This window comes from Pagrus major, chromosome 22 (genome assembly GCF_040436345.1).
Source record: "Pagrus major chromosome 22, Pma_NU_1.0".
NCBI classification, from domain to species: domain Eukaryota; kingdom Metazoa; phylum Chordata; class Actinopteri; order Spariformes; family Sparidae; genus Pagrus; species Pagrus major.
Window position 1 is genome coordinate 14,818,798 of NC_133236.1, and position 27,196 is coordinate 14,845,993.

Consider the following 27,196-nt stretch of genomic DNA (forward strand, 5'->3'; position numbering starts at 1 on the left):
ATAGCATTATGCCTTGCTATAACAGATAATATACACATTAGTGTGCGTAATCTAAAAAGACGGTTAGCAAGGCTTCAGCTATATCGGCGGCGCAATCTAAGTGAGCCTGATGTCGTCATTAACTACATAGCTGACCAGCTATGTAGTTAATGAGGAGATCTCGAATTAATTATATCGTTATCTCGGGAAAAAAAGTTTCGTTATCTCGAGAAAATAATCTCGTTATCTCGGGAAAACAAAGTTTCGTTATCTCGAGATCTCGAGAAAATTATCTCGTTATCTTGGGAAAACGGCAGTTGTTATTTCCAGATAATAACTCGAGATCTCGAGAAAACAAATGAAATTAACTCGTTATCACAGGAAAACGGAGGAAATAAGATGTATGAATGCATGGCCCTTTAGGGCTTCCGTAGAATACATACCTGTACCAAGGCCCAACAGTCCTCTTTTGTACTCACTCATAGATACCAGCCTCCTAAATACAGATGATTTTTTCTTTTTCTATTATTTCCATCTATTATTCCCTGAGAAATTAATGAAAATGTCGATAAACGCCCTATTTCGCAATGTTAAAGAAAGTGAGATTCCTGGATTTGTCCCTTTATCCAGTTCTGCACCCATAGTATACAGTATATACATGTAAATATAAGTAGGCCTTTAATTAGTCTGTCAAATACACTTAAAAGGGGGTTAAATGTACACAATTTGTACAAAATGTAATGGAGTTGAAGTAAAAAGTAGAATAAAAACAAAAAACTCAAGTAAAGTAGGCCTACCTGAAATATTGTACAGTAGGTGAGTTCATGCATTTCCCACCGTTACAGCTGATTAAATCATGCCAAATGTTTTGCTTCTTACTTTACATCCTGGGGCTTTTGGGAGCATACGGCAACCCTGAATTAGACCAGTCTGATTACTTTTTGTCATAGTCCATTGAGCTTGTAAGCAGTATTGTAAGTAAACTTTCCACAGCTGGTATAAAAAGAGTATGATCCCTTGAAGCTGTCTGTGTTTGATGCTCAAAAGGTGCTAAAAACAGTGAAACCATTAGGGTTTTAAAGCATTCTTCAGTGTGCTGCAGAACTACAGCAGTTTTGGAAACGCAAACTTCAGATGCTACAAAGCAACTGAAGTGTTACATCAGCACAGCTTTGGTTATCAAGAACATTGAAAAAAGGAGAAGAGTTGAAAAGAACTAAAAGGCGCACAGTTCAGAAGTGAAGCACAGCAGAGTTGGACAGAAGTTTTGGTCCAGCTGTGTCTACAAAGTTACACAACTGTTCTAGGGCTCCTCCTGCTGCCCTGCGCAACTCACCACACTCTGGGGCAAAACTGAAGCAGCCGGCTATAAACATTCATACAGCTCAGGCACATATGCATTCATCCATGTGTGTAGATGAGGTTTGTTAGTGAACTCGGAATGTTTGAAGCTTAAAGAAAAGTTTCTTAAGTGAAACTTGTTGAAGTTGACTTTTGCTGGAGTAATCAATAATGATGCAACTGCTGCTGAATATGGACATAGAGTTAGTAAAAACCACCACCAGCAGCTTAGTCTGTTGGTGAAACCTTTCAGTAGAGCATTGTGATTAGTAAATGTGAGTTTATATTATGTTTTATTTTTATAAAAATCCGCAAAGGAGGTTATGTTTTCACCCGTGTCCATTTGTTTGTTGGTTGGTTGGTTTGTCAGCAGGATTACACAAAAATTACTGCACGGATTTCCACAAAAGTTGGATGGAGGATGGGTCTCACCCCAGAATTGATCCCACTGACATTTGGTGCGGATCTGGAAAAAGGAAAGCCTGGGAATTTTTTTCTCACATTTTTAAGATTGCAAATATTTTGTATTAATATGTTAATTTGTCAGAGAATAATGCATGGATCTTGATGAAAACAATCAGGTGTGTTTAGGTTGTTGGTATCTACGACTGAGTGCAATTTGATCCAAATCCTAGATCTGGTAAGATTAAGTTATGCAGTCATGGTTGGTTTAAAATTGAGAGTGATACAGGGCTCTCAGTTTAATATTGCATCAGGCTTGATTGAATAAAGGGGGGCTGCTGGGCCTTGGCGGAGGTATGCACTCTACTAAGTGCCATACTAGTTATTATTTTATTCTGCACAAATAATAAAAGTGTGTTAAACTAAGTTTTGCCCTCCACTATATCCCTGAGTGTACTTATCTACTGTGCAGGCCATTGCAGCTGTTTACTACTTCACTGTTGAAAACATTGGTATATTATAATGTTACAGCTCACCAACTTGTCAATCACTTCATACACCTGTGCGTTTGTGCTATTGTGTGTGTGTCTGGTTCTGGTTTTTGAGTGTGTGTTGGTGAGAATTTTTTGTATGAGTATGTTTAGTATGTGTATGTGTCCAGTGTCAGTCAAGCTCTCCCCCAGACCTGCACACCACCAGAGGCAGGAAGGCTGACTCTGTAGACAGAGAAGCTGAAGATGGGCTCTCATCACTGGGCTCGGATCTCTGGGCAGCCCTGGAGTACCGCTGGGTCTCTGTGGGGCTGGGTGGTGTCGCGGCTACACTTGGACTGGACAACAAGGTGAGTCACATCATGGGATATATTCATTTATTCATTATATTTTTTCAAAGCTGATTTGTGCTACTTAATATATTGAAGGCCATGTAAAGTATCTGCCAGGTTTATTGACAGATATGCTTGGGATGTTAATGATTAATCAATAATGGATTAATGACTGTTAAGCTCTTAAATGATTAAAATAAAAAAATTATTGACAATACATCTGAAATGGGCACAAATACATCAAAAAGTATCTTGTTACAAATTACAAATACTTTCTTATCAAATGTATCTAAACTAAAATACAAAATATGAAAAAAAAAGTATGAAAAAATTAATCTAATTAAAATACAAGTAATTTGTTTATTAAAAAAAATGCAAAAAGGTACGGAAGCCCTAAAGGGCCATGCATTCATACATTTTATTTCCTCCGTTTTCCCGTGATAACGAGTTAATTTCATTTGTTTTCTCGAGATCTCGAGTTATTATCTCGAAATAACAACTGCCGTTTTCCCGAGATAACAAGATAATTTTCTTGAGATCTCGAGATAACGAAACTTTGTTATGTAGTTAATGACGACATCAGGCTCACTTAAATTGCGCCGCCGATATAGCTGAAGCCTTGCTAACCGTCTTTTTAGATTATGCACACTAATGTGTATATTATCTGTAATAGCAAGGCATAATGCTATTTCAGCCTGTGTCAGGCCTTGATTGAGAAGATATGTGACGTGGTGATCGATATGCTCCTGCTCCTCTGACATTGCTACACTGAATGATGTTTCCTGCAATGATTTGATATACTACACTATCGTTTCATTATCTCAAGATCTTGAGAAAATTATCCCGTTATCTCGGGAAAACGGCAGTTGTTATTTCGAGATAATAACTCGAGATCTCGAGAAAACAAATGAAATTAACTCGTTATCACGGGAAAACGGAGGAAATAAAATGCATGAATGCATGGCCCTTTAGGGCTTCCGTAAAAAGGCATTCAGTAGCCTCTATATTGTTTTGGTTTTGTTGGACCAGTTGTTGAATATTGACAGACAGGAGCTCCGAAATTAAAATCTTTTGCATCGAACAAAGATCATGTGGTAACGAAAAAAAGTCCATATTTCATGAATTATTAATGATGAACTGATAATTGACTGTTAAAGTAGCTGTTTTAAATTTGCATATATGCATATAGTAAGACCCTTGCATCGTGCATTATAATAATTAAGTAAAACTACAGTATTATTTCATTATAAATGTCTACCTGCACTAATACTATGTGACAATTATGCATTCAAATACATTTATCAACAGAGTCACAAAGTGATTTAAAAGATAATGAAAACCCTATTTGTTGTTCTTTTTATCAGTGTTGTGAAAAGTATCCAAAAGTAAAACTTGAGTAAAAGTAAAGGTATCATGTAAAAACATTACTTTGGTAAAAGTGAAAGTCACCCATATGAATATTACTTGAGTAAAAGTCTTAAAGTATCTCTTATTAAATGTACTTGAAGTTCCGGCAGTAAACTTGAGTACTCTACAGTTTGTTTGTTTTTTAATCTCACTGCCAATAAAATTATTTAATTTAAACATGCACTACTTTGGCTCTGATGCAGCATGCAATCTGCAAGTAACTAGTAACAAAAGTTATCATTTAAATTGAACTTGGTCCTCCTGTGGGAGTAAAACGATGCTGTTATAGTAAATAAGGTGACGGTACAGAAGCTATCAACTATAATAAAGTGGTTTTGATCAGCAGGTTCTCTCAGGAGGATGAAGAGATGCTGATTCTGACCCACAGTGATGAGTTGAACAGAACCTATGGTGAGGAGAACCGATCGCCTTATGACAACATCACAAACATAAATAATCCCAGCTGTGATGAGACCAGGGGAAACAGATCATCTAAGACTGATTATCACAGTATGAGGGAGAGACCAGCTCCAAATCTAATAGGATCCACCAGCAGCTCGTGGCAGGAGAGTCCAGCTTTCAAAGAAACCAGAGCTACTGTTATCTCCTCTGGACCCAGTACCATCACCATAACTTCAGCAGTTTCCACTGCAGGCCCACTTTGGTTCAACAACACCAGAAGTTATGGCAAAGGGAGAGGATCTTCTGAGATGCATGCTGACAAGACGGGAAGCAACAGCGAGGAAAGTTTCAATCAGAGTGACGAGGGAGGATCCTGCCGGTTGGCTGGGCCGCTGAGAGGGAATATGCAAAAACAGAGACTTTTGGAAGATGGAGAGGAGAAAAAGGAAGGAGAGGAAACTGTGGAGGGGACTTCTCAGTTCTGTTCCAGCCTTGAAGAAGAGAGAGCAAGGATGAGCCCAGAACTGGCAGCCAGTACTGGCACCACAGATCTGAATCCTTCTGCCACCATCACCGCCTGGGAGGCTGGCTGGAACGTCACAAATGCTATACAGGTCAGAGATCTTTCCCATACTTCCATAGTTCCTTTCATGTTTAAGTTTAAAGGACAGTTACAAAGGTTTTTCAGATTTGAAGTTTAAAGCATTCAAAAAATGAACTAACATTATCAATGTTGTGTGACGGAACTACAAAGACGTCCATGAACTGTGCTGCAGAGATTTATAATGTACTTAGCATGCTATCCAGCTAGCCGCGGCCCCTATTGTCTCATATTACCACTTTGTACTGGCAAGTGGATAGTCTGATTGCCACCGTAGTTTCAGCTGGGAGATATATGCCAGCTCTTAGTGTAATAAACTCACAAAATAAACTCACAAAATGTCAAGAAATTGAACACTTGTACTTCTATTTTCCTTATTAAACAAAAAAAATACACACGTAAACCTTCCAAATTAAAGTGTCTTTCGTTTTACCGAACAAAGACAAGCATAACTGTCTCGTTTACACATCGTAAAACATGCTCCTGCAAACTGCCTGTAAACGCAATGAAACTTTTCAACACAGTCTTGGTTTGTCTTTCCACAATCACCTCAAAATAAATCCTCAATTCACAGCGTAAGATGTGAGAGTATTCCGGCTCTACGCGCTGTTTTCACCAGCTGCTGATGCCCGACTCTCTCTTTTACCTCTGCTGCTTCATTCTCTTGTCCTCGCCTGCCGTGTCTTCTTTTACCTGAGTCATAGTCAAGGTCAGAGCTGCTGTAAATCACCTCTGTATTGTAAAGAAATGCATTTCCTTGCGTTAAACAATAGGGGTTGTACTGTGGATAATTTACATAATCCTTTTTCCTGATTTCTTGGTTTTCTTTCACGTAACTCCGCATTGCCCCCAATAAGTATATGTGGGGGAAACACTGAATATAGTGATTGCCTAATGAATGTACTGACATGACAGGTCATGAAACCTTTTTAAGCATAGTGTCGTTCAAAGTTATTCAATCCAGCTGTGAAGCACAAATATTCCCTTTTTTATTTCGAAATAACTGCTGAACAGCAATCATTTGTTACCAAAGCTCATGTTTAATGCAGCGGCAAACTTGGAATTAATTGTTTTGTTCAGTTTCAGCACTTTATTCCACTCTTCTCCTTGAAAGTCTCTCTTCTTAACACTCTCGTCAGAGACAAATGCAAAATGTAAAAGCCAAGTGTTTATGCACCAATCTGCACACTGCATTTAAAAAGCATTAAACCTGCAGACTATTCAGTCAGCTCCCATTGTATTTCAATATTACCAAACAATGTTTTGTGGTCCTGCCAGCTCTCCAGTCTTCATAATCAAATAAAGCGTGAATGAAATGGTTTTAAAAAAAGAAAAGCTCTCAGTCACAGCGTGTCCCCGCTGCGCTAACGCTAATAGCTTATTATGCTGTAAACGCTGGGCCGTATTCAACTACTGTACACATGTAAATGTGTTCCTTCACTGAATAACTGCAGTGTAATTGAACGGCATCACTGGGTCCGTAAAGAACATTATGACATTAGGGCATCAATACAGTGTACGCATGCATACACACAGTCACACACACACACACTTACACGTGCTGACAAATGAAGGCAAACATGTAAACATATTCCTGCAGGAGTTGAGGTGAATTTACATTAAGATTGCTGTAAACACAGGTTTTTAATCATCATTAGCGTTAGTGCTTGTACACAAATACATATACCATACCACACATGATATCTAGTAGATAAACAAGTACGTTACAGTATGTGCTTGGTTTATTAACCCTATCTATCTAACTGAGTGGCAGTTTCTGTGAGACAGAAAGTCTGTGTATAATGAATCATGTTACTGATTTAAATTGCCTACTTAAATCTATGGTTTCTTACTTTGTTATATATCGCTATATTTGAAAACTAGTGTAGTGCACATTCAAAACATGCTGTTCGGCATAGATTATATGGTAATGTGTGGGGTTTACAGATCCAGTCCTCAGCCTCCTGAACTGCTCATAGACTCTTCGGCGCTGCGCCGATAATATCAAACATGTTTGATATTTGCGATTTGAAATCTGGGTGATTACATTGTTACTTTCAGACAATTCTTTCCAAGAATTTCCAACAACAACTAATGAGAGAGATCCAAGGTGCTGCCAAGAAGAACTAGATACTGGATGCAAAGATGGCACACCATTCAAACCAATGAGAATTGCTCGCCTAAGCCAAAAAAAACCTTTACTTTCTGGTTATGCAGCCCAATGAATATGCACAGTAGAGTTTCCCCCGCTGGCCCATAGACTTTACATTGTGATGAAGTCACAGATTAAATGATAAGTTGTTTATGTCAGCTCGAGGAATGTTTTGAAAATAAAAAAACTCCATTGACCAAAAATTCACAATAAAAAGAGTCATAATCAACCTCATTTACAGTTCTTTGTACCCCTAATAAAAGTTTTACAGATGTCTTCCTTTTTATAATAGCAGTCCTTGGGGAAAATGCTTTTCAGGCCTTTTTTTTCTGGCAATACCAAGTGGCCACTACGCCAGAATGGAAGCAAGGCTGAGCGGCTCCCTCCTATCATGCTCTATTGAAATCTATGGCTGCCAAGCAATGGTAAACCTCCTAGCCCTCGAGGCTAACGTTCACTAGCATACTACTGTTGATAGAAACTTAAATCTCACCTCCAGCTGAGCTGAAGAAAAAGAAAACATTTCTGCTCTGTACAGTATTCAGCCAGAGTGCTGAATACTGTACAGAGCAGTACAGAACGTGTCACTTATCCCAATTGCGCTGGAATTGGTCCTCATCAACAAACCTGCCAAGTGTGAAGTAGATCGGATGAGCGGTTCTCGAGATATGCAAATAACATCCAGACAGAGAGAGATTTCTTAACAATATTTCAATAATTAATATGCAGCATTTTTTAAAACTCTGCTAAAACAGTATCAGCTTCTTCTCTGTCTGTTGGGTTGGTTTATGTTTTATAGCTTATCTATTACCTGCAGCGCACTTTAATCAGGAACCTTAACCAAAGGGATTGCTCAGTAATCCCTTTGGTTGAGGTTACAGACAGGTTAAGGTAAGGTCACTATTGGATCACTGATGTAGCGAATTATTATTATTATTAATTATATGCTTTTGTCTATGTTTATGCATATTTGTTTCATATAAATACAAGGCACATGGTAATATAAAAATATAAAAAGTAAGTGTAAGGGTGTGGTAGAAACCTGTAATGGCTTATTTAAAAACCACAACCAACAGACATACAAATGGTGAATTATGACATCCAAGATCATAAACACAATTTTAATACTAGTATTAAAAAATGTAAAGTTAGAATTTAAATACAGAGTAATTATCATATTAACATTATGCGTATCAGTTCCTAAGAGTGATCATTATTATTCCAAATCAAATGAGAGCATTTCGAAGTCTCTTTCTGTAAAAGACAATGACACCGAGGAGCTGCTTCAGTGTTTAAGTCTCACAGTGATGGATCACCACACAGCAAAGATAAAAGATGCAGATGATAATCTGATGTATGAACACCTATTATTGCAGTAATGGCAGATGCATTTGTAAATGGGCGAACAGATGTCTTAATAATGGACAAAAAGAACAGCAGTTTTATCTCCTATCAAGGCTAAAAAGAAAATATGTATTTTCCGTTGGTGGTTTATTGATGCCAATATAACTGACTGTCTGCCAGCTTAATAAAGTTTTTATTAGAGAGCAAATTTGCTGCCAGAAATGCAAAAGCCAGCTCCAGCTCTCAAGGCCCCCGACTTGGGAATATTGTGAAACTCAGATTTAATTCCAACCTGACTGCTAATGAGGGAGCTCCATTTGCGTGTCTTCATTGCAGATTAGAGACGCAGACCTTTTGTTTCCGACACTGAGAAAAGCTGGTGTCAATTTAACCGCCTATGATTATCTGTTTTTAAGTGTCATTTCATCTTAAACTGGGTTGAAAATTCAACATCCAAGTTTTAAATGGGTTTTTCAAATCCAAACACAAGCCGCGGGGAAACGCAGAATGTCCCCATTTTGTTTTGGAACGATTGCTGTCAAAAGTTATTTGGTTCATCGTGATGCCAAATACATCCCAAGACCCTGCAACACAAGTGAGGCTGAATACATGCTGCAGGTTAGTGCACTGAAAGGGACATTTTTGCAGTTTTAGCGTTGGCTTTCACACATTAGTTAGTAGATCCCTTCCTTTTTATTATCAATATTATCATCTCCATTATCTGGAACAAGGAATCATTATCATTTCTTATTAGTTAATCTACTGATTGTTGTCTCAATTAACCGACTAATCAATTGGTAAATAAATTATTAGACACATGCCATAACAATAACAATCTTCAAATTGTTGTTTTGATGACAAGCAGCTTACCACGTTTCTCTTGAAAAAGAATATAGTGTGCAGAAATCAATTAATCATTTGCTTGTTTTGCATTTTTTGCACGAGGTTCAGGTAACTCATAATGAGAAGTGCTACAAGCCTGTGAAAACACTTGTATTATTCAACTAGTCCTCGTACTTTATACTGTACCTTATACCAAAACTATGTACGTGAACGTTCACAAGACGTCATGAAAACTGACACCTGACTGCTGGAGAGTCGGGAAATGAAGCTAATGTTCGTCATCACGTAGTTAAAGCTGCTGTAATGATTATCATTAGCGGCATTGTTTTTTGTTAGCAGTTAACGGTCCCCTCCCTCCTCTCTTTATCACCACATGAACGCAGAGCGGTAATCGCCAGACATGGCGGCAAATAGGAGGATTCTGCTCTGTGCGCGTTCACAAGCAGACAGGACCGCCTCTTTCTGGAGTTCTCTGTCCTGATTGGATAAAGTGGGCAGGGACACTCTATAACACCGATAAGTATTGAAATATAGAGCCATTTAACACTTATTTTAATCACTTTACACCTTTACACTGTGAAAGGTTCGGACACATCCTTTTCAGATTATTTCTTATATTTGAACAAATAAAACAAATTTCTAAAAAATGTTTTGCTTCCACTTTTTTAAATGTCAAACCTGTCTTTTCTTGGTCCCATCTGCTCTACTTTATCCCCTCATGGTGGGAAATGACATTTCTCCATCACTTTGTCTGCATGGGGCATGTGATTGCATTAAATATTGTGCATAACCTGAAGGGCAGCAGTTGAAGTGTTGCACCTGGGAGGTCCAGACGGGAGCAGCGAGTGTGTAATCTTTATTTTCTCAGCATAGGTCGCTGCTGCCTGGTGTCCAATATTGAGTGAGTGTAAGGTAAGAAAAAGAGTGTATGTTGCTCTCTCAACATTCCTTGAATAAACACATATTAAAGGTCTCGTGGGTGTCAGATGCGAGCTGAAAAGAACAATGCTCTTCGGGGAGTTTTTTTTTCTTCTCTTATTGTACCCGTTTGTGATTGGGAGCTTCTTCAGGTTGCGCTCAGAGCTACCAATGAGGAATTAGCTGGCAGAAACACAGAGAGAACGAGCAGCGTAGGGAGAGAGAGGGGAGATGAAATCAGATACTTGAGCGTCAGATTTCTCTCAGACTGCTTTCATCCCCAGCAGCTCCATTTGAACATCAAAGCTCCATCAGCATATGCCTAACAGACTCCAGTTACAAAATAGTAACTTGAAAGAGAGAGACTGCGCGCTTGTCTGTTTATGCGTCCACAATGTGTGTTTCTGCTTGTCTGCTGCGCTGATGATGTGCTATGATGTGTTTCCATAACTCTCTCACTGAGTCTCCATGTTCCAACATTCAAAACGCAGCAGCACCATCAAAGTAGCTCCTTGTCTCCTCTGATCTCCCCTCGTCCTCCCTCCTCTTCCTCCTGCAAACCTCCTGCTCTCCAGCCGTGAGGTCGCACCTCCCCGCCCCTTCTCCTCCCTTTCTTGCTCCGTCTTCTTCTTTCTTCTTATCTTCCTCATCCACCTCCAGTCCCACTCCTCCTTTCTCCTCTCTCTGGCCGACGTTTTCCCCTTGGTGACGGGCCAAAGCTCGACACTCCTCCTCCTTCTGCTCCTGCTGGTCTCCTGCCTCCTCGAACTCTCCAGGCGTCAGGCCAAAACTCTCCTCTCGCCTCCTCGTCTTCCAACCATGAGCAGTCCTCATTTCTCCTTTCTCTCAGTTTCCTCTTCAGTGATCTTTTCCTCTTTTCTTGCTGCAAGATTGTAGAATATTCACATTGTGATGATTTTCAGCAATTATTTCTGATGGAAATTTTAACTGTGTAAAATGATCATCCTGCACTATGTAAAGATGGTTTAAGTTAGATTTGTAATATGTATTATTTTCTTTGTGTTTACATGAACTAACATGCCTCATTGTACCTTACGTTTCTCAAGATGTTCACCCAGTCCCATGATTTTGTTTGTCTATTTTGGTGTCTATTGTATAGTTTGCCTTTCAACTGTGATAAATGCAGATTTCACCTTAAGATCCATTGAGGGACATTGTTTTGCAGCAGTTTGCAGTAAGATTCTTTGCCAGAACAGAACCATGCTTTCATGGTCTGTGTCTTAAAGGAGCAACTTGTAAGACATGGCCAGAAATTTGGTTAAAACATTACAATTTTTTACTATCATTGACCTTGTGTCAAGGACATCTATGACTGTGCTGCAAAGATGTCTACCGGAGTTAGCATGCTAACCAGCTAGCCCCGGCCTGACCTGCCTCGTAATACAACTTTGTTTTGCAAGAGGCACATTTCAGCTGGGAGATGCAGTATATACTAGTCGTTATGTTTCACAAGCTCTCTTGGCATTTTGTGTATTAAATGAGCAAACTAAACTCACAAAAAGACAAGAAAGGAAATTCTCTTGCATCTGTTTTCCTTACTTAACAGAAACGTATGACTGTACACCGTCTGAATTGTAGTTTTTGTCTTTAACCGAACTAAGACAAGCTTAACTGCCTTTGTTAACTCATCGTGAAACACACTTCATGAAACTCAACATAAACTAATTAAAACTCAACCACACGGTCTTGGTTTTTCTTTCCACGATCTAGTTTGGTAAAAATAGATCCTCAATTCACAGAGTAAGATGTGAAATTATTGTGGATCTACACGCCGTTTTCACCCACTGCTGATGCCCAACTCTCTCAATCTGTCCCTATCTACAGTCATAGTCCTGATCAGACTCTGTTTTCAAATTGACCTCTGTCAGTCTTGGAGGCTCTGATCAGCCACAGTACAGTGTCCCCACTGCTAAACCAGAGCTGTGCGGCATTTCCTGTGCTACAGCCAAGCATAGCTAGCAAACAGCAGCAGTTGTCGGTTACCACTCAATTAACTGGACACATCACATGAGAGTTTTTGAGTTTGTTCCTCCCCATCAGTGTTCTATCTTCCCGTCTCTCTGTTCTCCCTCAGGGTATCTTCGTGTTGGGTTTACCCTTCGCTCTGGTCAGGTCAGGTTATGTGGGTCTTGTTCTGCTGGTTCTGTCAGCCTGGGTCTGCAACCATACAGGCAGGATCCTGGTGGCCTGTCTGTATGAAGAAGAACAAAGGTGAGGTTTCAATTGGCCAACTGCAATGTCACTTTATAATCAGGTTACATCGCTTTTATTACATAAAAGCACTTTTTGACTACAGTTACTGATTCACTGAGCAACTTATTTAACTTTGTGTGTCTGGTATGTTTTTTTCTAGAAGTTGTTGGTACCTAAGTTTGAATATCAGCAGATGGTGGTCTCCTCTCTGTATTTTAAGCAATGGTGACTATCATTACTGACAGCAGATTTCTCATATATACATAAAAATAGAAATATTCCCTCTGTTCTATTCAGACTCCTCTGGGGAATCTAATCCAAACAAAGAGTAGAGTGATGGCGCATGATTCTGTTCATTGAGCAGTGGTGCGACTCAGAGTTATACCTCCGCCACAGCCAAAGGGAACGTGAATGTGATGTGTTTTGTAAAACTGTGGTGTTTGTGTTTACTTTTGCCTCGTGGTTTTGTGGCTCTCAGACAAATTAAGTTCTGATAAAGTTCAGATAAATTTAATTAATTCTGCGTTTGATTTTGACCTAAAAAACAACAACAAGAGATCTCTTTTTGCTCACTTAAAACATTTCTTGAGGCGAAACTGTGCTTTCTGAAAAACACTTTCAGCTCAAAGACAACATGCTGTAGCCTTGGAAACAGTGATGACGGCCAAAAATGTGAATTTGTGTCATCACATTAAGAAGGTGTCTGTATCTTTCAGTGGAGGGTCTGGCTTGGTGTCAGGAGTCCGAGTGCGACACAGCTACCAGGACGTAGTGGAGGCCTGCTGCAAAGGACTGTGGCCAAACTGGCCTGGACTGGGCGGCTGGATGGTCAATGTAGCTCAGGTAACACACACACATACGTACAGTATTAACCAACACACACATTCAAGTGGCAGTAACATAAAGATCCCCTCCACACATGTATCAAAGCATTCATAGGATATCTATAGTAATTATACAATAATTACCACATTAAAATCCATAAAAATGGCACCCTTTCTTTCTCCGTCATTGAAAATTCCAGAATATATTAATATGCAAACATTTTTCATATCACAAGTTTAAGTGGTGGACACAAGATGTCTCTGACTTCAGTCCATTCTCAGTGTATGTGCACTGGTAGCTGAATATTGGACCATGATTTGTGATGTCAAGAAGCATAAATATTGGTCGTATTAAGCTGCTTTCATAGTCGACCTATGTGGTTGTTTTTCTGATGAGGAGGAGCTGCGAGGGAGATTCACACTTTGAGGAATAAATGTGAAAACAGTTTGAAGCTCAAACGTTCAACTGTAGGAAGAAGAAGAAGAAAAACACATTTCTGGCTGGAGAGCAACTTTAAAATATTGTGGATCATTATCTGCTGGATTCAGAGAGAATATTGAATCAAACTGAATTGCATTAGAAACCAGTGAAATTACATAATTCTTTTGGATTTTTAAAAAGAAAATGAGTTTTTAGACTTCATACTGGATTACTTTACTTCTCTGGATTATTTTAGCATTATTCAAAATGACCTCTATTTCTCATGATATAAAGAAAATGCATGAAATAAACATGTCCTTGTGTATCTTTTCTCCAGGTGATTGAGCTGTTGATGACTTGCACCCTGTATCTAGTCTTCTCCACCAGTCTGTTATCTGACAGTCTGACAGGGATGACTGTCCCCAGATCAGTGTGTTCTCTGGTGTCTCTGATGTTCCTGCTGCCCTGTCTGCTGCTGACTGATCTCAGACCAGTCTCCACGCTCAGCCTGCTGTGCTCCCTGGCTCACATACTAATCAGGTGATTCAACAGAAGCAGCATCACAATTGTTCTGACAGAGCAACGCTGTCAGCTGATTGCTACCAGCTGACAAAACTCACCAATCGTATTAAATCAAGACAGCAGGGCGGTCTTTATAATCTGCTCTCATTCTCAGTCTTGTGATCATTTAGCAGCTGCTGCTGATTCTGCTGTCTGCTGCCACCTGCTACACACCGGCACCGCTGTTACTGGTTGTTTGATTTATCTGTCATGCCAGGTGTCTTGTATGAGACAAGGGGAAAGGAGCTTTTCTTTGGTTATTAAGTCATGTTTAAATACACATTCCTCAGTTTATTACCTGATGAGTCAAGATTTAAAGGAGCACTATGTCGTTTTGGGGAAGAAATTTCAATCAGAAGAGAAAGATCCTCATCAACTGATTTTTTTTATGCCTAAACAAACTAAATAAACAAACTCTCTTTGTTTTCATGACTGAATAAACTGAATAAACAAACTGGCCTTAAAGGACAACACAATTTCATACTGTTTTACTTTGTTTGTATGTGGCGGACCCTGCCATCTTTCAAGCTTCACACAGTGTTCTGGGAGAACAGCTTGTTTATTCACTTATGGAAAAAATACATATTTCTGAGTTTGTATCATTGCCTCATTAATACTGTAAATATTCAAAATCTGAGTTTGAATTTCTTCTCCCAAATCTACATAGTGCCCCTTTAAGCATAGAGAAAAATATTTTATCTGGACCTTTCTCTATTTTTTCTGAATCTCTTGCTGTTGGTGGGATTAATTTGGAATCACCCTCAGAAACAGAAGTTAAATCACCAAACAGGAGCAACCTTGTCTTGCAAACACATAATATACAATATTTATTTATTTTATAACTGTTTCTGTGACTTTGAGTATTTTTACATGTGAATTTTCCTTTAATTCTATTAGAAAAGTTCAGTGTAAAGGGTCACATTTAATGCAAAGTTTTTTCTATTGTGTTGAGTCAGAGTGCATAAATTGAATAATGTGTGATTTATAACAGGAGACAGAATGACCAGTTTGAAATGCATTACCTTTATGTTTAATACTTGGTAGTAAAAAATATGTGAAAAACACATTATGTTTATTCGCTTCAACTTTCACTGTTTACTTTATCTGTAATAATTAAACAAACACACCAGGTTTATGTTTAACTCTGCATCAGTTGAATTTAATCAGACAATCTTATTTCATTTATTCACATGATAGAAAAACTTTGTATTAAAAGTGACACTTTGAACTTATGTGATACAATTTAATGGAAGATTTGCACATACATCAGTCATTTGTCTTCTGTTACTTTGAATTGTGCCTCCATTTATGGCTGTGTGGCAGTAATTTGGGTCAGAGTTATTTATTTATTAAAAAAAGAATGATAGCTGAACGTACGGTAAATTAAGTAATTCCATATCTGTAATTGCATATTAGGGTTAGGTTAAGGGTCCTATCTTATATATCTTATCATAAAAACTAAAGATTGCTGTCTTCTGATCATTGCAACATCAACTTTTGAGCCAAAACATTTTTCAGCTAACTCACTTTGTTTTAAAATGGCTTATTGAGCTTAGATAGTTGGAGGATGTTCTCAAACAGGAACAATTAATCCTTCTAATGATCTGATTTTTAAAAACAGACAAATTTAGAGATGCATGGATTTCTTTGGACATTGTGTACGTTATCAAATTAATGTCATTACAAGTCACTGTGCCTTTATTCATTTCTGCTTCTTTTTATTATATTTTGTTGTCTACAATTCATTCATTTCCTTCTTTGTTTTCCTCATCTGTCTTTGGACAGGACTTCTGATTTTATCGCCCTGTGTACCTGAGAGTAAACAACTGTTATTGGATCGTCCTGTACAAATACATGTTGAACAAATAGCAAATGACAGGATTATTATTAGATTCATTGTAGATCATTATCTTCTATCATCTTCTCCTCCCCTGTCAGCCTGTTGGTCATGCTGTACTGTCTGAGCCGAGCCAGCAGCTGGTCCTGGTCTTGTCTGTCGCTGTCCGTGGACCCGGAGGACTTCCTCGTCTCTGTGGGCGTCATCATCTTCTCCTACACCTCGCAGATCTTCCTCCCTCCTCTAGAGGGCAGCATGGAGGACAGAGGGCAGTTTAATGCCATGTTGGGGTGGACTCATGGTGCCGCCTGCATCATGAAAACTATGTTTTCCTTACTGGTTAGTGACACAGGAAGTTTCCTCTAAATTCAGTGAGTTGATAGAATCTCTTATCTGAGTTTGTGATGGGGCTGAAAGAAACATAGGAGTCTGTTTTGTGCTGTCACAGTTAAAAAGTTATTTTCTCATTTAACAATATCCCAAAAAAACGAGACAGAGATGAAATTGGCTCGACATCTGGCTGACGGCAGCAAGTCTAATCAAAGGAGGGGAGTAGGGACAGACAATTGGAGTGATTGATTGACTGACTGCTTTGATTGCTTCCTCCATTAGGCTGTGTTGACCTGGGGGACAGAGACCAGCGAGGTCATCACAGACAACCTGCCCTCTGACCTTCGACCACTTGTCAACCTGTGTCTGCTGGCTAAAGCCCTGCTGTCCTACCCTCTGCCATTCTACTCCGCTGCTGAAATACTGCAAACGTGCCTGCTTGGAGGTGAACACTATTGACAGTATTCTGTATTCAAACCACTGACCTTGCCCAATACATGAGTTCCTTCGGGACGTCCATTAAAAAATAGTAGTTTGTACCCATCAGAAGTGTTTTGGAATTCACCCAAAAATGAAAATTGAGATGTTATCTACTCAGCCTCATGCTGATGGAAAGTTAGTTGGCTCCATACAGCTTGTCTGGTGTAATCCAAGTTTGCCTTGAGATCCCAAGTTGATTTGAAAAGATAATATTTACACTATCGCTGTGTGGTCGAGCTCATGCACCCCCTTCAGACGGGGTGCGTGCTAATGCTTATGGCCTAGCAGCTACATGGAAGATTTCTGCTTTAAAAGGGTGTAAATAACATGTATTCAAATCAATTTGGGTTCTCGGAGCTTCTGGAGACTTGGATTAAGCCAGACTAGCTGTATGGAGCCATATTATGTTTTTTTCCCAGTTGTCCCCATCCACTTCAGTTGTTTAGGAGAATGTTGCAACACTAGTCCCCTGTGAAGCTCCAGAAATGTTTTGTGGGCCACGAAACCTCACCCGACTTTACATCTGCAGGGTGGTGAGTAGATAATGACTGAATTTTCACTCATGGCCTTAAGTAGTTGTCGCAGCAGAGGCCTGGAGGAGCAGGCCTGTGCAGGTTTGTCCGTTGAAATCCCTTGATGGTCAAGAAAGGAAGTGAATCATTGGCATCTTTACTCTTTCATACTGCCACAGTTTCCCTTGTGTGCATGATAAGTAATTATTCCATGGAGTCATCAGTAGTAAACTGTGGTTGGACTGAGAAGCATCTCAGCTGTTGTTTCATTGCAAATTAAAGTCTTGCTGAAACAGAATATGATCTTCCAGGTACTCTCTATGAAAAGTTTGATTATCCCACAGATCTCCGCCTCTGTTACATTCTCGCATCCACCTTTGAGCCTCCCTAACTACCATAATTATGGCTCTAATAAACAATAATTATTAAAGGTGACCAGTGAAGCCACCTGACAACTGTTTTGGAAGCAAATGTTTTGACAAACTAAGCATTTTGTTAAGGAAAACATCTGCCCAGATATTTAATTGCAGGACACTAATTGTGTTTTCACACTGTGAGCAATATGATCACAAATTCTCTTAATTTAAAGATTTTAGTTATTAGATAACTTAAGCTTTCTAACAAGAGCTGTCATTAAAACAGTTCACAGCAACACATGAAATATACACTGCCACTACACTAGTAACACTAACACACAAACCGATGTATATTCCAAGAGGATATTAGTGTAGTTCAGAGGTAAACTTAGCCACTAAAAACAACATATATATCCACAAATAATCAATTACATGCACCAAAAATCAATACAATAGAAAAATGGCATTACATATGACATGAAACCTCAAACATGCCATTTGTTTCTCTTCTCGAGCTGAGTGATCAGGGAAACTGTTGACTGTCAACACATGTGTCACCGTGTCTGAACTTTTCATAATTATTGACTGTCAACAGCCATGAAGTCATCAGTTTACAATACTTGTGTGATGTGATGTGATGTCGTATGATGATGAATACTTTCACTGGGCAAACAAACAAAAAGAAAATGACACAGGTCATTTAAAGGTTCCCCGTCCTGCATGTCCGTCCACACTTAATCCACTGGTGCTTGTAACGCCTCGCTCAAATGACGTCATACTTTAAATAAGGAAATTTGCAGCTGGAGGCTGATGACACCTCCACATAGATGAAACTGGAAAACAATGAGTCAGAACTGAGTAATCTATAAACAAAAACAAAAAAAAACAAAAACTCAAAACAAACCGTGTACCCTTTCAACCTCTCTGCTTCAATCCTCCTACAGACGCTGTGGTGTCATCCTACTCCAAACACAGAGGTGTGTCCAGTCCGGCCCTGTTGGTCCGCGGCGCCTTGCTGATGACATCATACCTGCTGGCTCTGCTAGTCCCCAGGTTCTCCCTGTTGATGGGTTTGACAGGCAGTGTGACTGGGGCGGCCATGACACTCATACTGCCGTGCCTGTTTCACCTCAGACTGCAGTGGGGCCACCTCACTGTGAGGGAGCGGCTGATAGATGTGTGTATACTCAGTCTGGGGGTCGTCTGTAGCGTGTCTGGTGTGATTTGTTCAGTGAAAAGACTTGTGGAAGGACTGTAGGAGGGGAATGATGGATGGATGGACAGGTCATTCAGGTCAGTTTGTAGAAAATGACAGTTGCAAGCCCCCTTTCACCCTTAAAACTTTCCGTAGAGAACTTTCACCAAGTCTGCAATCCTCTCAGCTCTATTGAGCATTTTTAGCACGTTTCAGCTCATTGTTCTGGGTTTTTGTTTTTGTTTGGGTTCACTCTCACTGTTTTATCTGAGTGGTTTTCAGCCGACAGCTGTTTTCATTGAAAAAGCTTCATTAATACACTGTACGGTACTTTCCCAGCACCAAATAGCAGAGAGACAAAGTTAGCCAAGCAAAGTCCATTAGAGCATGGTGTACATAAGAAAAATAAATATTTGCTAAGTTTATTTCTGCTCCCTCCATGTGGCCAAAAATAGTTAATTGCATGTATAAACATACTTGCAAACAAATATATGTAACTTTTAAAGAAATTCTGGAGAAGGATTGGATGTCAAGTAGAGACACTTTGGTTTGATGTTGGACCGGAGCTACCAACCGAGAGCAGCAGTAGTTGAGGACGTGGTGGTTGAGACTCAAAAGTCTACTATCTTTCTCCAGAAAGTTACATATTGTTGCTTTAAATAGTGTGTAATTGTTTCTTTTGTGAAACTTTTAGGTGTAGATATGTAAAAATGTGTTGTATTGTTTATTTTCTGCCATAATATTGATGATACCATTTACTTTTAAAAGAACAAGGCAACCGTTTGAAGCAGCCTATCCTCACCAGAGAAATTACAGTTGCCAATTGTTTGGCGGCGGCGGCCTTTAGTGGATGTAGAAATTGACGGAACAGAAAACGGACGACGTAGTCTATAAGCGACCAACTTCCTATCTGAAAAATTCACTTTTCTCAGAAAACTAATAAAAACTTGTTGTTTTCTTGCAGAATGCTATTTGTTAAGGATACCCAATACATAATACACTGTTTTTGGACTATAGTACTATATTATGTGTTAACAAAATACAGAGCAGCCTTCCTTGTTCTCATCATCCAAAGTGAAATCCACCTATCACAAAATCCTGCAGATAGGAGGTTTTGCGCTTTGGCCATCGATATGGAGGAAGTAAATGTTACCCAGACTGTCACCCAGGAGCGTGCTATTTGTCTCTGATGTGAAACCATAACTTAACCAAATAGTTTTGATGCCTCAAACTTACCAATAAGTATGAGCACCTAGATCTAACCGTAAACTGTGACAGTTTCAAAATGTTAACCGTGTTTCCGAGAATGGTTACTTATGTCATTTTTCAGAGTCATTGGTGATCGACTCATTCAGTCGTTCGAGTTTTAGGACATGATGGTTAACTGAGTTATGTGACAAACTGTAAGTCTGGTCGGGGGTAAAATGCTCAGCAAAATCCAGAGCTGGACAGAAGTGAATACTTTGATTAAACCTGATTGTATAATATAGTAAGAAAGTGTAATGATCTAGTATTGAGTTAGTCAAAGCACAAAAGATTCACACGTCGGGCTGTGAGGTCAAAAAGTTAATGGCTGAAATGAAATCACTGAGAAATTGTAGATTTCATGTCATACAATTTGAAAGAAACAGCTTGTAACAGAGGTCACCCACGTCAATGTAAGATTTAAGTAGACTTTTTATGTAAAGGTTCATCGTCATTCATCTATCATTCATCAAATTCTTTTAAATAACATTGTCGATTTCCCTTCATATAACACACTGAACATCATATGAAAGACAGAGTATTCTGTAGAGCTATAAGGTCAGTTCAATCCTTTAGTCACCATGGTGACATATTCCACACGGTGCCAAGTGAAGTGACTGATGACAGGTAATCAAAAAAAAAAAACACCTTGATTTCAGCCACGTGTTTCTTTAAGCTTCTTACGCATATTCACCTGTCAGCACATGGATGATTTGTGGCATCCTATTATAGGAAGCATCAAAACTATCAAATCTCATTTCCCACACTGTCTAGATTGTGAGAAGAAGTAAAACTAAATATAATTCTTGTTTTTCAGGATTGACACAAAGTTGGTAATAAAATGTGAAGATTGTCCCAGTTTGTTTTGTTACTGTAATTCAAAACTGTACCCTGAAAAGTGCAATTTTTTTTCCCATCTCTGGTGTCGCTGTAAGAAGACAAGATAATTATGGCCATTAGAGGAACAAGCTGAACTACAACAGTTTATTCTATTTTTGAAGATCTAATGTCTAGATGAACATTTTTGCTGTGCAGCTTAATTGTAAAAATTGTTCGGTGATATAAATGCGTGAACTTTATCTTTGTTGGGAAAAATTGTCTAATTAGCCTTCAGGGGGTAATAAACATTACAAAAACTCTTACTTATCTTCTTCCCCATTGGGCTGGATAAGATTGAGTGATGTTGTCTGAATTTGTAATGTTGAAATATGTATGGAAGGAGCGTGTGTGTGTGTGTGTGTGTGTGTGAGTGAGTGTGTGTGTGTGTGTGTGTGTGTGTGTGTGTGTGTGTGTGTGTGTGTGTGTGTGTGTGTGTGTGTGTGTGTGTGTGTGTGTGTGTGTGTGTGTGGATGTGTTTGTATTTTGGCAGGTGGGCGTAGTTTTGGCTTTGGTCCTGCTTGTGTTTATGTGCTTCCAACGCACTGTGGAAGTGGGTTGAACCAAAGTGAGAAAGAAAAGAAAAGTAAAGAAAAGAAAAGATAAGAAAACTACAGAGGACACGAAAATGGTTTCATTTTTCACATAGTTAAAAATGTCTTCTGAAAATGTGAAAAGTGAGAGCAAAGAAAAATGAGCAGGAGAAAGATAAGACTGAGAAAAGGGCCAAAACAAGGGAACTGAATCAAAGTTGAATTAAAGAAGGTCAACAGAAAGAGAAAGTGGGAGAGGAGAAATTAAAGTTTCCATTTTCTCCTGTGTGGGTCTGGTGTAACTAAAGATGATTCAGGCATCTGTGGGAAGACTGTATTCCTATGAGTTACTAGTGAGGCATTTAAACACGCACAAGCACAGCAGTAACCTCGTAAAGATGCAGTCACACTAAACAGGGAGGATTTTTGCTGAGCAGAAAACTCAGAGAGCAAATTAGATTTGTGTTGATGGTCTCTACCACTCAAGAAGGTTTTATCTGATCAAGTGCACAGGAGAATGAGAGCAGTGGCGCCTCCAAGGTGGTCGAAAAAGCAACCTTTCACCAGATTGCCATACAGTGCAATGTCAGAAATAAAGCACAGTATGTAATTCCTGCCACTGGGGGTCTCACTATCAGAACAACGACAACAAAAGACGTAGTTTAATGACATAGCGAGGGATCACGGGAGTTCCTACAAAGCGTTACTTTGAATGAAATCACTGATTTGGGATCATTTCAAGTGGCAATGGACAACTTTTCCCCCTAGAGTTTCCAACTTCCAACTGGTATTATTGTTGTGCCGCTGTTGCAAACACAACTGGATCGTTTCCGTTTTCGTCAGAGTCACAGCAATAATACAGCAATACAACAATACAGGACAAAATGTGAGATGATTCAATCATTTAGTCTAAAATAGAAACAGATTGCAAGTTAACCTTCCTTTTTCCCGGTGACCTCGTGCCTGGTGGCAGACAAACTTGTTATAGTTATAGTGATTGTGAGGTTTGTAGGGAGCCAGTGTTAACACAGATTAATTCATTATTCTAGATCTATAACATTGTGCATTACTCCATAATGATACACTGAAGCAGAAAACTTGTGTTACATTAAATGTTACATATTAATATGGCTGGGTATCGAGCTTTGATACTTTTGTGACAGCAACCGAATTGTTGCGATACTAAGGAGTTAATCTAATCCGCATCAGTGAGCCAATAAGTGTGCTGCATGCTTGTTGTGCCAAGATCTAATAGTGCTGATGATTGGCTGTCTCAAGTCTTAGATATTATATCTTAAGAATAATAATGATTTAACTTGAAGGTGCTATTTGTTGCATTTTAGCATCAATGCAACAATTGAACAGATTTTGAGGTGTACGTGTTGTAATATTTTTTTTGGTTTAAAATGATTTCAATGTAACCGAAACATGGCTCCGTTTGTATCATAAAGAGTGATAAACATGTCTGTTTCTCTTTAATAACGTGTCTGTTTCTCACCATCTTGACATCTTCCATCATTCCTTCCTTTCCTTTCTTCCTTCTCTCCTTCTTAGGGTTTTTTTTCCCACTTTTATCAAACTGTCTGCTTTCTCATGTCACAGCCTCTTTCAACTTGAAGAGACAGACAGACAGACACACACACACACACACACACACACACACACACACACACACACACAGCATGACAGGGTGACAAAATCTTTAAGCCAACACACCTGTCACCTCCTTACAGACATCATTATAAGATGTGTGTGTGTGTGTGTGTCTGTGTGTGTGTGTGCATGCGTGTGTGCGCGAGTGTGTGTGACAGAGAGAGAGAGAAACTGAGGTCAGTTTCATATCATGATGTGGCATGTACACAGCATGTCAGTCTGTCAGCTATCCATCTGTCTCTTTCTCTCTCTCTCTCTCTCTCTTACTCTCTCTCTCTCTCTCGCACACACACACACATACACATGCACACACCTTGAAATGGCCTTCAAAACAAGATGACAGATCCAGACATCGGATGCCAGCTCAGGCATCCTTCACACCACAGCAAACATTTCTTGGTGAGTTGAATGTGAAAAGACGCCGAGGCGTCCATTTCAAACCCGGCGTAGATTGGGTTAAAAAAATAGAGTTTTTCAGATGTGCTGTATATAACTACTTTATATGTAGCCAGGTTACATATAACTCCTACACAGATTAAGATTTCACCGGCTGTGCTGCAGTAGGATATAAATCAAGGGGCATGTATCACATTACGTATCAGAAGAAATGCTGTCATCTTCAAGATTTAATTAGTATTTTTGACCAATTTTTAAACGGGTACAGACTGGTAAGATTTTCATAAAGTATGTGTGTGTAATAAGTAACGTGATCCCATTATTCACTGAGGAATCAGCGTAGTGTTGAAGTGTTTACCTGTAACTTAATAACACCTCCAGGCCGGATTTACTCAAACACGAGAAGCCTCAATGTAAAGTAACCTCCTCACGCTGCCAGGGCCGATCCACTCAGACGAGATCATTCAGAGTCTAGAGTCTAAACGACACTTGTCAGCGTGAGTCTCTTCAGTGTGAGGCTGTGAAACTACCAGCGACTGTGGCAGTCGTGACCTGGTGGTCAGATCTCACCCAAATCAAATTCTAGCACAGTTTCACAGTTTTAGGGTCAGTCTGGCCTCAAATTGTTGCATGACTGAATTTCTGGAGTGGCACACTGTGCCTCTGCCTGCCTGCTGAGTTCTGACAGTATTTACAGCACATGTACACAAAAAAAGACAGCAGTGACGGAAAGAAATATGAACCATTTACTACTTTGTAATGATTTTTTTTAGCTTTTAACTTTTATCTTTTCATCCTCTTGGTAATGAAATAAACAGAGATAATTAAAGACACGAGATGGGTAGTAAAAAAATGATGTGCGCAGCAAACAAACAACAAAAAAGACGTATGAAAATAGTGCAGAAAAAGGTTTAATTGAAAAACCAGTGGTGAACCAGAGATTTACTTTACTTTAACAACTCTAAAAGCAACTAAAAAACATCGAAATACATGCACTGAGGTCATTTCTTTTGCTTTAATCTTTTAATCATTACTGTACTGAACACACTTTAAACTACAAGCAAAAAACACCAGCAATTTTACTGGAAGCCAAACAAAAAAAATGCCAATGTTCCCTCTGTGCTGATAGCGTGGTGACCTCCGGGCCAAATGATTTATCATAAAGCAGACCTAATATCTTGTTATTCGTCATTGCTACAGTTGTCCTCAAAATTGTGTTCAATAAACCTGCAGCTGTACTTTTCAATGATAAATGATACAATTTATATGCTGGGCTTTTGCCATACCTTTTGATTGGGTAAATTACAGCAATAGCGCTTCACAGATGCACCAATTTGGTGGGAGGTCCTCTTTGAAAAATTGACTCTCAGTATCCAGGCCCTTATCCTTTGTCACCTTACCTGCGAAATCACTGCTACTCACACAGTTACAGTATTTTAAGACCTTACTGGCACTAATTTAGCCTGAGCGTGGGTTGGGTTGTGCCATGTCATCCGGGGTCAGGCTGGAAGGTTGTCCAATCCCACCGGAGCCAATTATGCACAAGTATCCACTGTGTGACATATGCCAATAACGGTGGCTGTCCTTCAACTGGGTGACCCAGGTCTAAACCCCTGTGAAGGCAAGCATGTACCCTATTTTAAAGGTCCAATTTGTAAGAAGGTTGTTGAACTGAATGCATCGAGTGGCCGACCGGACCTACCAACCCAAAGTTGTGAAAAAATAAAAAATTGGACAATTTGGACCTAAGGCCACACCAACATTAAAAGAGAAAAATTCAAACAGGATGTCATTTGATTATTGCTGATTATTTATAAGCATTAGAAAAAGGAGGCGCTGCTTTTGGATGAAGAAAACCGGATTGGGAAATTTGTGAAATATGCTTTTTTGTTTCTAGCTGACAGATGAGAAGATTGATGCCACTCTCATGTGTGTATGGCAAGCTACCGCCAACGGCCGGCTAACTAAGCTTAGCATTCAGACTAGAAACCAGGGGATCAGCTAGCCTGGATCTTTCCCAAGGTAACTAAATCTGCCCTCCAGCACCTCCAAAAGCTCACTAATTAACATATTTATATGTCATTTATTTAATCCGTTCAAAAACCAATTTCCAAAAACGTCAGTTCTCCTGTGGTTGCCCGGCAACTGGTTGTGGACTAAAGTGAATGGTGAATTTAAACATGCAAATTTGTCCAATAGCAAGCTGTCCTGACAGTGCTGCTGACCTTGAGATGGAGCATGAATCTACTACTTAGACCTGGATCCAGCAGCGGCGCTCAGCCTTCCTTCCAATTTTTTCCCAGTGGCCACTCGCCAAAAAATTCTGATGTGGCCCAAAAATCATTTTCCCTGCAGACCACCATTATAAAAGAGACGCCTGTAAAACTGTTAACAGGATACCGCAAACTGCAAACATGGTTAATTATGACTCTTTGTACAAATTGACTCCAGCCCAGAAAAGTTATTTTTAAATCTGTGACACCATCAAAATGTCTATGGGCGAAGCGGGAACTCATGACATGGGCATGTTCAGTGGAGGAAATAAACCCGGAAACTAGAAAACTTCTTTGGTGTATGCACCAGGTGAGAAATTCTCATTGGATTGAATGGGCGTGAATCTACAAGAGGAGGTAGCTATTGTAGGTTGTTAGGCTAGCTGAGTTACACCCTCCATTTTTAGTCTATTCACCTGTCAGAGTAGCTTTAAACTTTGATTGCTGACAGTTATGACACAGGAGCCGATGGTACAAACATGTCTTGAAGAAAACATGCAAACTACTAGGTCTGTTCAGGACAGAGCTAACAGCAAGCTAACTGACAATTAGCAAGCTGCTAGCAAGCATGTTAGCTCAGCTCAGAGACCCTTTTTCCTCTTCAATAGCACTATATTGAATGAAAGTATGTGGTATCATGAGAGCAAAATGCCAAGGGTGAGTAAATGTCACAGTAAGAGAAAATTCAAAGAAATGGCGAGCTAGCTTGTTCCCAGCTGGCTGTCTCACCAGATAGGCTAAAGTATTTCACCAACTAGCCCTGTGAGCGGCTATGTCAACAAGTAAAATATTTTTAAAAAAGAACTGCAGATGAATTTTGCTGTGCCACTTTTTGGTGTAAATCAAACAAGATGCCTTTAAATAATGTGTGAAATCCCAGCACCATTTAGATTCATCATGATAAGTCTACCAGGGTAGATCTAAACCTCTGACTTTCCTACACAGGTCATTTAAATAGCTTCAAATATCTGAGTCACGTTGACATAGTTTTTATCAATTTTCATGAAATCAACAGTCTACGTTACACAATTGTCAGCCCAGGGCTTTTACCACCAGAGGCACGGCGCTCTTTCCAAGATGACTTCACCTGCCTGACAAAGCAGATCAAGCGCTCCTGCAGCAACTGGAAGCAACAGAAGAAGGGAGGAGAGAACGAAGGGAGATAGGGGTGATGACAGATACGAGAGAAAGGGGGACAGTAAAGAAGAGAGAGAGAAAAAGAGAATGAGAGAGAGAGAGAGATCATGAGGTGAAGATGGAGACAAAGATTGGAGGTGA

The 27,196-nt window shown here is 39.5% G+C and overlaps 1 pseudogene; it reads left to right on the top strand.

Annotated features, from left to right (window-relative positions):
* The first annotated feature begins 2,459 nt into the window (after positions 1-2,459).
* On the top strand, positions 2,460-19,005 carry LOC141017716 (vesicular inhibitory amino acid transporter-like; annotated as a pseudogene).
* The last annotated feature ends 8,191 nt before the right edge of the window (positions 19,006-27,196 follow it).